This window comes from Cupressus sempervirens, chromosome 10, assembly GCF_028749045.1.
Source record: "Cupressus sempervirens isolate cs-2001-9-10 chromosome 10, ASM2874904v1, whole genome shotgun sequence".
Classification (NCBI taxonomy): Eukaryota; Viridiplantae; Streptophyta; class Pinopsida; order Cupressales; family Cupressaceae; genus Cupressus; species Cupressus sempervirens.
In genome coordinates, this window is record NC_143127.1 from 579,790,648 (window position 1) to 579,799,527 (window position 8,880).

Sequence of the window (8,880 nt, forward strand, 5' to 3'; positions counted from 1 at the left end):
CTCGAGTGCAGCAAAACCTTCCATTTACTGCCCAGTTTTATAAATGATGTCCTACCCTGCATTCCCATTATGAAAACCTCATACCACTTGGTAAAATGAAATTTAGGAATATGTATAATAAGTTCCCTAAACAATGGCAGATGGAAAACAAGGCAATCACTATTGATAGGAAGCCCTAGGCCAAACACCTTTATGTATTTGGTGCAGGACAGCAGGTGTTGAAGTGTTGCAGGCACTTGGGGGATGGATGAAACCAAATTGAGGGTAGGTAATGATACCTTATAGATCCCTACAAGCTTCCTAGTTCATGGCTTAACCTGGTCAAACAATTTTGCTACTTCCTTCACAAAACCTAGTAGTTAGGCCGAAAAGGAAGTTTTGTTATCTATAGACTTTGGGAGTAAAATAGAATATTCAAATCCACTAGTTTGAGTTTTTTGAATATTTTGGAACCTTTCCATTCCCCTATAAATTAATAGGTTCCCATTTCAATCATAAACCAAATATTTGGAGATTTTGTTCTTTAAGACCTAGTTGTACTATTTTGGGTGCCTAGGCTATGTTTTTGAGTAATTTCATTCCAAAGGTGTAGAGCCCTCTCTTGACTCCACTTTGGGGTACTTGAAGTAATCTAAGGCCTCACCACACCATAGTTTCCTATTTAAGGGAGAGCTTTGCATCATGAACTAGCATACATGCTCCTACTGGAGCTATCCCCTTTGCTCTATTTTATGGTTCTAAGGTTGTTTTGCCACTAGATTTTGAGATTCCTTCTTTAAGAGTCTCCTTAAAAGGGTTGATCACGGATGAAGATTATAGAGCTATGAGAATAATGAACTTGAGGTCTTGGATGAATGTTGTAAGGTTTGTTTTGATCACATGAGAGCTTATAAAAAATGCATGTCTACTAGCTATAATAAGAAAGTTCATCCTAGAGATTTTCAAGTTGGAGATCTTGTTCTTAGGGAGAACCCAAAAAATTAGCAAAATAGGGAAAAAAAGAGGAAGTTGAAACCTAATTGGTTGGGTCCCTATATTGTTACTGTATACACTAATATGTTAGTAAAAAACACTAATCTATTTAAGAACCAAAGCATTAACCAACAAAAACAATATAAACTTTTAGATGAGACAAAATGAGGTCCTCAAATGAGAATATGAGCCATGTATGGGCTCTCTCAATCAGAATTCTCACTTGATTTGGGGAGGTGTCCTTTGATATGGATTTAGGATTTATGCTCAAGCTTCAAAAGTGGCTTCAATGGTGGAGATGGATTTGGGATTTTTGGTGTGGATATGTGAAAATGGTATGAACTTGGCTTCTCAAAATGGCATTATAACTTTATCTTAAGGATTGTGATTAAAATGGCTTGGGAGGGGATCCAATTTATAGGCCAAGGGCTTGAGGGATGGAGGGTTAAGATGCAAGGAGAGATGAAATCTTTAGGGAGGGCTAGGATGTATTCAAAGGGGAGCACATGGATTGTGCTTGTTTAGCACCAATCAGGGAATGACACATGTCACAGGGTCATTGGGTGGAGGAAAGGGAAAGGATGAGTCAAAAAAGGAGGCTCAAGGCCTTAAATGGCCCTCATAATGGCTTGTACGAGCTTTTAAGAGCATGTAAGAGTATTGAAGGCTTTGTGGTTGGGATAAAATTTTATGGTTGGGATATTTTGAGGGAGGAGACTTTGATTTGGCTTAGGAAAGTCTTAAGCTCACTTAGGGAATGTGACAAGGTTAGGGGGGGGATTAGGCTTGGGTTAGGATTAGATTAAGGATGTTAGAGATGTGCAAGTGGATGGCATTCATGACGGTGGGTGAGTTAGTGGCTAAGCTAGGTTAGTATGGGTCGGTGGGGTGGATTAGGCTAAATGGAGGATTTAGGATAGTTTAGGGGCTATTAGATTTGAGGGTTTTATTTATTAAAGTGATTTTAATAAATTTGGAATTTGGAATTAGATAGGAGAATAGGATTAATTGATAAATAATGGGTTATTTGATTTATCAATTAGGACTATAGATGATTAATTAAATTAATTAGTTAAGGGATGGCAAAGGATTAATCAAATAGGAATTTAATTAATGATTCCTTTAGAGATAGATAAATAGGATTACCAAAGTGGTGTAATCAAATTTAGGTGTCTACATTTTTCCCCTTTTTGACATAGTGTTGAAACAACACTATTTCAAAGAATTTTGAATGGAGACAACATGAGGAAGATGTTTTAGCAACAAGGTTGTCCCAGTCTTAGATAAGAAGAGGAGAGACTAGACTTAGAGATTCCCCCTCAAGAAGGTGGCGGGGAGAGAAAGCGAGGCTCGATGGCTTCTTGAAAAATAAAAGAATTTGAGAGAAGCAAGGAGACTCAGATGGGCAAAGAGAAGGGGCTGAATTAGTTCAAACTCTCACTATGGGAGAATGATAAAGGAGAATCAGATGCACAAGGGGAAGAAAGCTTAAGACTGTAGGGAAGGTGGAGGATGAAGGAGTGGAGCGCTATAAAAAAGAATCCAGGATAGGGAGAAGGATGAGGGGATTATAAAGCTGATGCAATAGGATTTTAAAGAGTTAGATTGGTGAAAGATGGGTCTCGGAGATCCCTAGGACTAGGATTGTGGATCTCAAAAGATGAGGCTTGGTGGATTGATTTGATGGGTGGATCCCAAAGACTAAGATTGTGGATCCCTACAGCTAAGAGTGATGATTGATTCAAAGAGATACTGATGCACAAGTAGGGGTGGAAGAGATGGTTGTTGGATATGGATGGGGGATAATGGAGATGAAGGGAATCCATTAAAGCTTTTTGAGTAGGGGGATACTTCAAAGAGAAGTATCACCATGTAGTTGAGCACTAGATTTGCTATAGGATTGTTGGTTAATTGCCAAGCTTACCAAGAACATCAAAGTTGTGTCACCAATCATCCAGAGGACTAATGAACTGACTCAAAACAAACACGCAAGGGTTGCCCTAGCATCGCACATGAATCTCAAAAGAATCAGAGCGGAACCAAGACTGGGTAACCCACAAGCAAAAAAGAAAAACAAACAAAAGACTTGATCAAGACCTTACGCTCAGATTGCCCCATTCGCAGTATACCATGATATGGAAGATCGTGGCAACCTTGAGGAGGGAACAAAAAGATTGCTTGGAAAAGATACTTCAAGACCCAAAGGGAAGATTCCAAATCAAAAGAAAGCAAAAATCTAAAAGAGAATCATTTTCCAACGAGATGGGTAGGACGACGTACTAACAGACCAAGATCAGACATGAGGAAAGCTATATCCTACAAGGATCTATCAGAGAGAACCTAAGCTGATGGATCTAGATGAGTGATGTGTCTGGCAAGCTGAACTAAGAGGATAACACTTTGGTGATAGGAGATCTAGCTAAAGGATGCATTGGAATAGCTAATCAAGATTTGTGCGATGTGTGCAAGATGTTGATCAAGGAGGAACTAACACAAAAGCTGGATAGATACAATGGTACTAAGCTAAAGAGGATGTACAAGCTAATAGATCAAGATATGGTACAAATGTACAATTTTTTTTTCGACAAGATTAGATATACAAGGTATGATACAAGGTATTATACAAGTTTTGGATACAAGATTATTTACAAGCTATACAAGAGCTCCAGATGATAAGATAGTGGGATGGCTCAATGTGGTGCAAGATGCAGAAGCTCAGGATGAGGTGATAGTAGAAGATATGGATTTGGTAGGATGCATCCAATGATGATGATAGATGTGCGACCAAGGATGGGGACAATGCTAAGGTTGGTGGTAGCTGAGCTGATAGATGGCGCTAGAGTGAATGGCTAATGAGAGGATGACATTGGATTTGCATGAGGATAGCCTAGAGCGAGATACCAATGACAAGGGAGGATGGACAAGACAAGATCTCCAAGGAATACAGTGCCCCCAATCATAAGATGACATGCGGAAGGAGGTCTTACGATGGATGTGATAGGATTGAAGCTAGGATGGAAAAGCTGAAGGTGCTAGGGAGATGGATGATAGCTGGGATGATGGGGTGAGGTTGCAAAAGATAAGTGGATAGTGATAGATAAAAGTTGGAGGATGAAAGATAGGTGGATAAATGGGAAGATGGAGCTGGATGACAAGATGTGACCAAAAGCATGGGGATGATAGGCTAAGCTGGGGATGGCTGGATTATGCATGACGCTTGTTTGCCAAGTTTTCATCATGGTACTTGTCCAAGGCACTTGAATTTCCAAGTTTTCACTAGTGGATGCTTTATTTTTCTTTATTTTTTTGACTTTTTGACTTTGGACTTAGTTGGAATGATTTTGGCTTTCTTCAGCTATTTTTGGCTTTTTTGGGATTTTTTCACTGGCTGTTGGAATGTTCAATTTTATTGCTAGCTGTTAGTACACCAGATGTGTGATTTATGCAATAGATCGGATTAGATGGGATTGATGGTAGGAGATGGAGGGATGAAAAGGCTGGAAAGGAGCATGAGATGGGGATGCTTGTAGGATCAACATTGGCACATGTTGGGACAGGTGTGAAAAGAGCATATGGGGGATAGATGGTAGATGGGGGCTTGATGGAGGATTTGTGGAAGTGCGCTTGGGGATATAGGCACCCAAGATGGAGTTAGGAGATAGGGGACATGAGTCATTGGATGGGGGATTAGCAATGATGGATCCCATTATGCATTGGGTTTCAACTTTTTTCTTTGGGATCCACATGGTTTTGGATTTTCTTTTCATAGGCTTTTGCATTGTTTTGCATTCTTTGATTGGATTTTGCCTTTTTGGAGTATGTCTTTTAGAATAGACATATGATTGCCTAGGATGTGGATTTTTAGCTTTATGCATTTTGAAGTTGGCATTCACATTGTTGTGGTAAGCTTTGGGAAGATGGTTAGGAGAAGCTTTCTGAGATGGACAGGATATGGAAGAGTATGTAGGGGGAGGATGATGGATGATATGCCCTGATATGTGCCTTTGTTGATCTTGCGTAGGAATGGAGGGAGTAGGATTTTTATGATGGCTGATAGGAGGATGGAGGATGGTAAATTTTGGGACATAGGGACCCAAAATGGATTTAGCGGATGAAGGGGGGATATGGTAGGTTGTTTTGGGTTGCAAAGATGGTGGAGGGGGGATGACATAAGATTTCTTGAAGGAGTGATGGGAGGCTAGCATGGTGGGCTTGGAGATAGGCTTGGTTTAGGGATGGCATGTACCAACACTTTTATATGGTGAGCCTTTGGATACATATCCAAGACCATGAAATCCTGGATTCTTTTGTGCAATAATAGGCTTTATGATTCCTTGCTCTTGTGGTCCTAAATCTTGACCTTGATAATGCCATCGATTGAGCATTTGAATGAGCTGAGGAAACTTTTTGCTTGTAGAAAATGGTAGAAGTGCTTTATTAGATGTACTGCAATGGGGAGTTATTGTTCTTAATTCTTTTGCTGAGAGGGGGCCACCATGGATGAATGTAAGTGAACCAAGAGGGTAGATTATAGATGGTGGAATAGCTTGGATAGGTGGTAAGATGGAAGCATGGAGCGGAGGAGATGGTAGGATAGGATCTTGATTTAGCTGATGGGATAAAAAGATATCCTGCAGTAGAGGAGATATGGCTTGAGGTTTTGGAGATGGAGGGGATGGTGACTACACTATGGATGGAAGACATGGTATGATGATATCTTCATTTATGCTTTGGGGGATGTCAACATGCTTTTGGGAAAGATCTTGATAGGATTGGATTGGAGTAGATGGTGCGATAGGAGGTGAAGGGATGGATTCTTCAAAGGCAGCAGATGGATAGATGGGAGATTCGGTAGTGGAGATGGGTGAGTAGAAGATGGATGCATGAGGGTCATTAGGGGAGATTTGGGAAATGCTTGGAGGTGATGTGGATAGGATTTGGAGGGATTTGACAGGTGGTGGGATTTTGATGCTTGCGGGAAGTGGAAGGATTTTAAGCAATTTGATGGATGGTATGGGGATGATAGCTATGGGAGATGGAGGTGATATTATAGATGGGGAAGCTTCATCACTGACTGCTTCACATGGTTGGATTAGATGACATGGCTTATCGACTATTGGAGGTGACTTTTCTTGTACTTCCTCTAGGAGATTCCTGGGAGACTCATGTGTCAGAGGTGGAGGTGGTGGATTGACAGGAATAGCTGGTGTGATGGGGGTGGAAGATTGGAAGCTTGGTTGATTGGGTGATGGAGGAGAAGCTGGGATATGAGATGGCATGACTAAATAGTTTGGAGGAATGCTTGGATTTTGGGGGATGGTTGGCGGAAGGCATCTAAGGCTCTCAAGATACTCATCATAGTCAACAAGATTTTCATCATCATTGGAATAGGATGTAGCGGGAGAAAGGACAATGCAACCAAACTCATCATGATAGGGTTGGGATTTCATGTTTTGATGATGAGTTGGATGGGGATGGGATATTGCATATGGATGAACACAGAAGGTCATGGTTGGATTTGGATTAAGCACAGATTTTGGATTGGCTGATGAAAGATTTCCTAGGGAGAGTCAAAGCTGCATGACAGACCTAAGGAGGATTGGCTGGATATTTTTGGCTTTCCTGTGGATGGAAGACTTCAAGGGTATGCTATCAAAAAGTGAGAGTTTTTCTTTCCTATGTGCAGGATTGGTGGCTTTTGGTGTCAACTTGAGGATAGACACATGATCCTATGGGCATGACATGAGATTGACCACTTGTGGATCCCAACCTTTAGCTTAAGGTGATGAGGGATGATAAGTGACAAGGTTAGATTACCCTAGACAAAGCTCTGTCAAAGGGATAACCTTGGGGAGATTGAGGGATTTGGATAGATTGATTGGATAGCAAACTCTAGCAAAGTAAAAATAATTCCTTAAAGGCTTGGGTGATTTTGGATTGGGTTGCTAGCTGGCTAGGGGGATGATTTGGATGGACTTTGGATTTGGGATTGTTCTAAAGCAAAGAACTAGATAGATTCAGTTGTGGTGGAGGAGCTTGGATGATTTTCTAATGAGGCAGTGACTATGCTAAGTATGCCTTGAGCTGGGAGATTTTTTCTTTTCTGAGATTTTGACCAAAGTTGGCAAACATTCATTCAAAAGCTATGAACAAACAAGTAGAAAAAAGTTTGGAGCAAGCACGTCAAACACACCAACATCCTAGGAAGCTTTCTATAAGGATGGAATTTGGTTTAGCTAGGGAGTCCTTGATATACACAAGGTACATGAGGTCCAAATCTGTAGATGAAACCAAAAATATGTCACACAGCCGAGAGGAGCGGTAACCCACTTCTCCTCTTTCACTTCTCAAGGGTATAAAGTTCCTTGAGGCTTAGCCCGAGTGACAGAATTTTGATCCCAAGAGAGGTGTCTTTGGATTCACCTCCCGATCTTTATACTCTGTCAGAACGATGGAGTTGAGCTCATCCCAAGGGGTGATGAAATCCCCAAGCAAGCCTCCTAAAACTAAAAACAAGGTTTTGGATCCTAGTCTTATGCACCCAAGATGGCCTCGAAAGACGACAAGGGGAGAGAAGATTTGGATGACCTTGGGCTAAAAAACACGTTTGTTCTTTTACCAACTGATTCTTATGTGTGCTAATCTATTGAAAACACAAGTGATTAGGATATAGATGTTCAATTCCAACTTGACAGCATCATCAACATAATGGAAATTGAGAGATCGTCATTGAAATGTGTCAAAACCATGCAATGTTCATTGATTGTTAGGCATTCAAGATTGAGTGAATTTGTTTTAAAACCCAAAGTTGAAGTGTGAGGTATAGCAATGATTAATTGATCCTTTGCATTCAAGATTGTGTTTTTTTTGTTTTAAGCATGCATTCCAATAAAAAGTTGATTTTAATCCCTGGCATTCGAGAGTGATTTGAGCACAGTCATGCAATGAAAGATGTGTTTAAACATGCAAGTTCATTCTAAGAAAAACCTGCAAAAAACATGATTAGGTTAGTAAGATGCTCTAACCTGCAATGCTACAAAAAGCAATTTGATTATTCACCTAAAATCTTTCAAAATGAAAGCTTAACTATGGGAAAAATAATTTTAACTTTTTTTGTTCTTTTTGATATGCTGATTAAACCTGCAAAAAACAAGTTAGAATAAAAACATGCACTAGAAAATTTTAAAAAATTGAACCAAGCAGATATCAGAGTGAACTCACAGGTTAAGAACGTGTTCCCTCAGGCATGGGAATGTGAGAATTGTCAGTGGGAACGCGGTAAATGTGAAGTAAAGTTTTGGTCAAACAGACAAGGCGATCCCACTAGAGTTCCTGTTCGCGGGAATGACAATCTCACCACGAATTTGGATCGCAAGAATGACAAGAAAGACTATTAAAAAGAATTAAAATTGCGAGCCAAAAACCTGAGAGCTCTTTTTGACAGAGCGATCCCATGGGTTTATGCCCTTACAACGTTCCTACAAGCGGGAATGACAATCCTGCTGACAAAAAATTATTACAGTCCTAAGAAGTTTAAGATATGAAATGATAAGGCGGGAATGACGATCCCGCTATTTCTGAGGTGCATTCCCGCTGAAGAATTTTTCGGCAGTGATGAAGATGTTGTTTGATGATACATGGCAGACTGTTTGTTGATGAAGTACAAACTCGCAGTCGCAGGTTCGCGTTCCCGCCGAAGAATAGAAGCATTCCTGCGTCGCGAGATCGTGTTCCTAGGATCGTGGGGATGCAAAAAAAGTTTTTTTCTTAGGGTTGACTGGATCAAAACCGCTTAGAGGGTTGTATGCGACAAAGTTTTTTTCTATATTTGGATCTTGTGCATGTCATCTTTCTACACCTAAGTAAGAACAACTCCCCAAGCCCATCAACATACTTCACTTGAAGAAG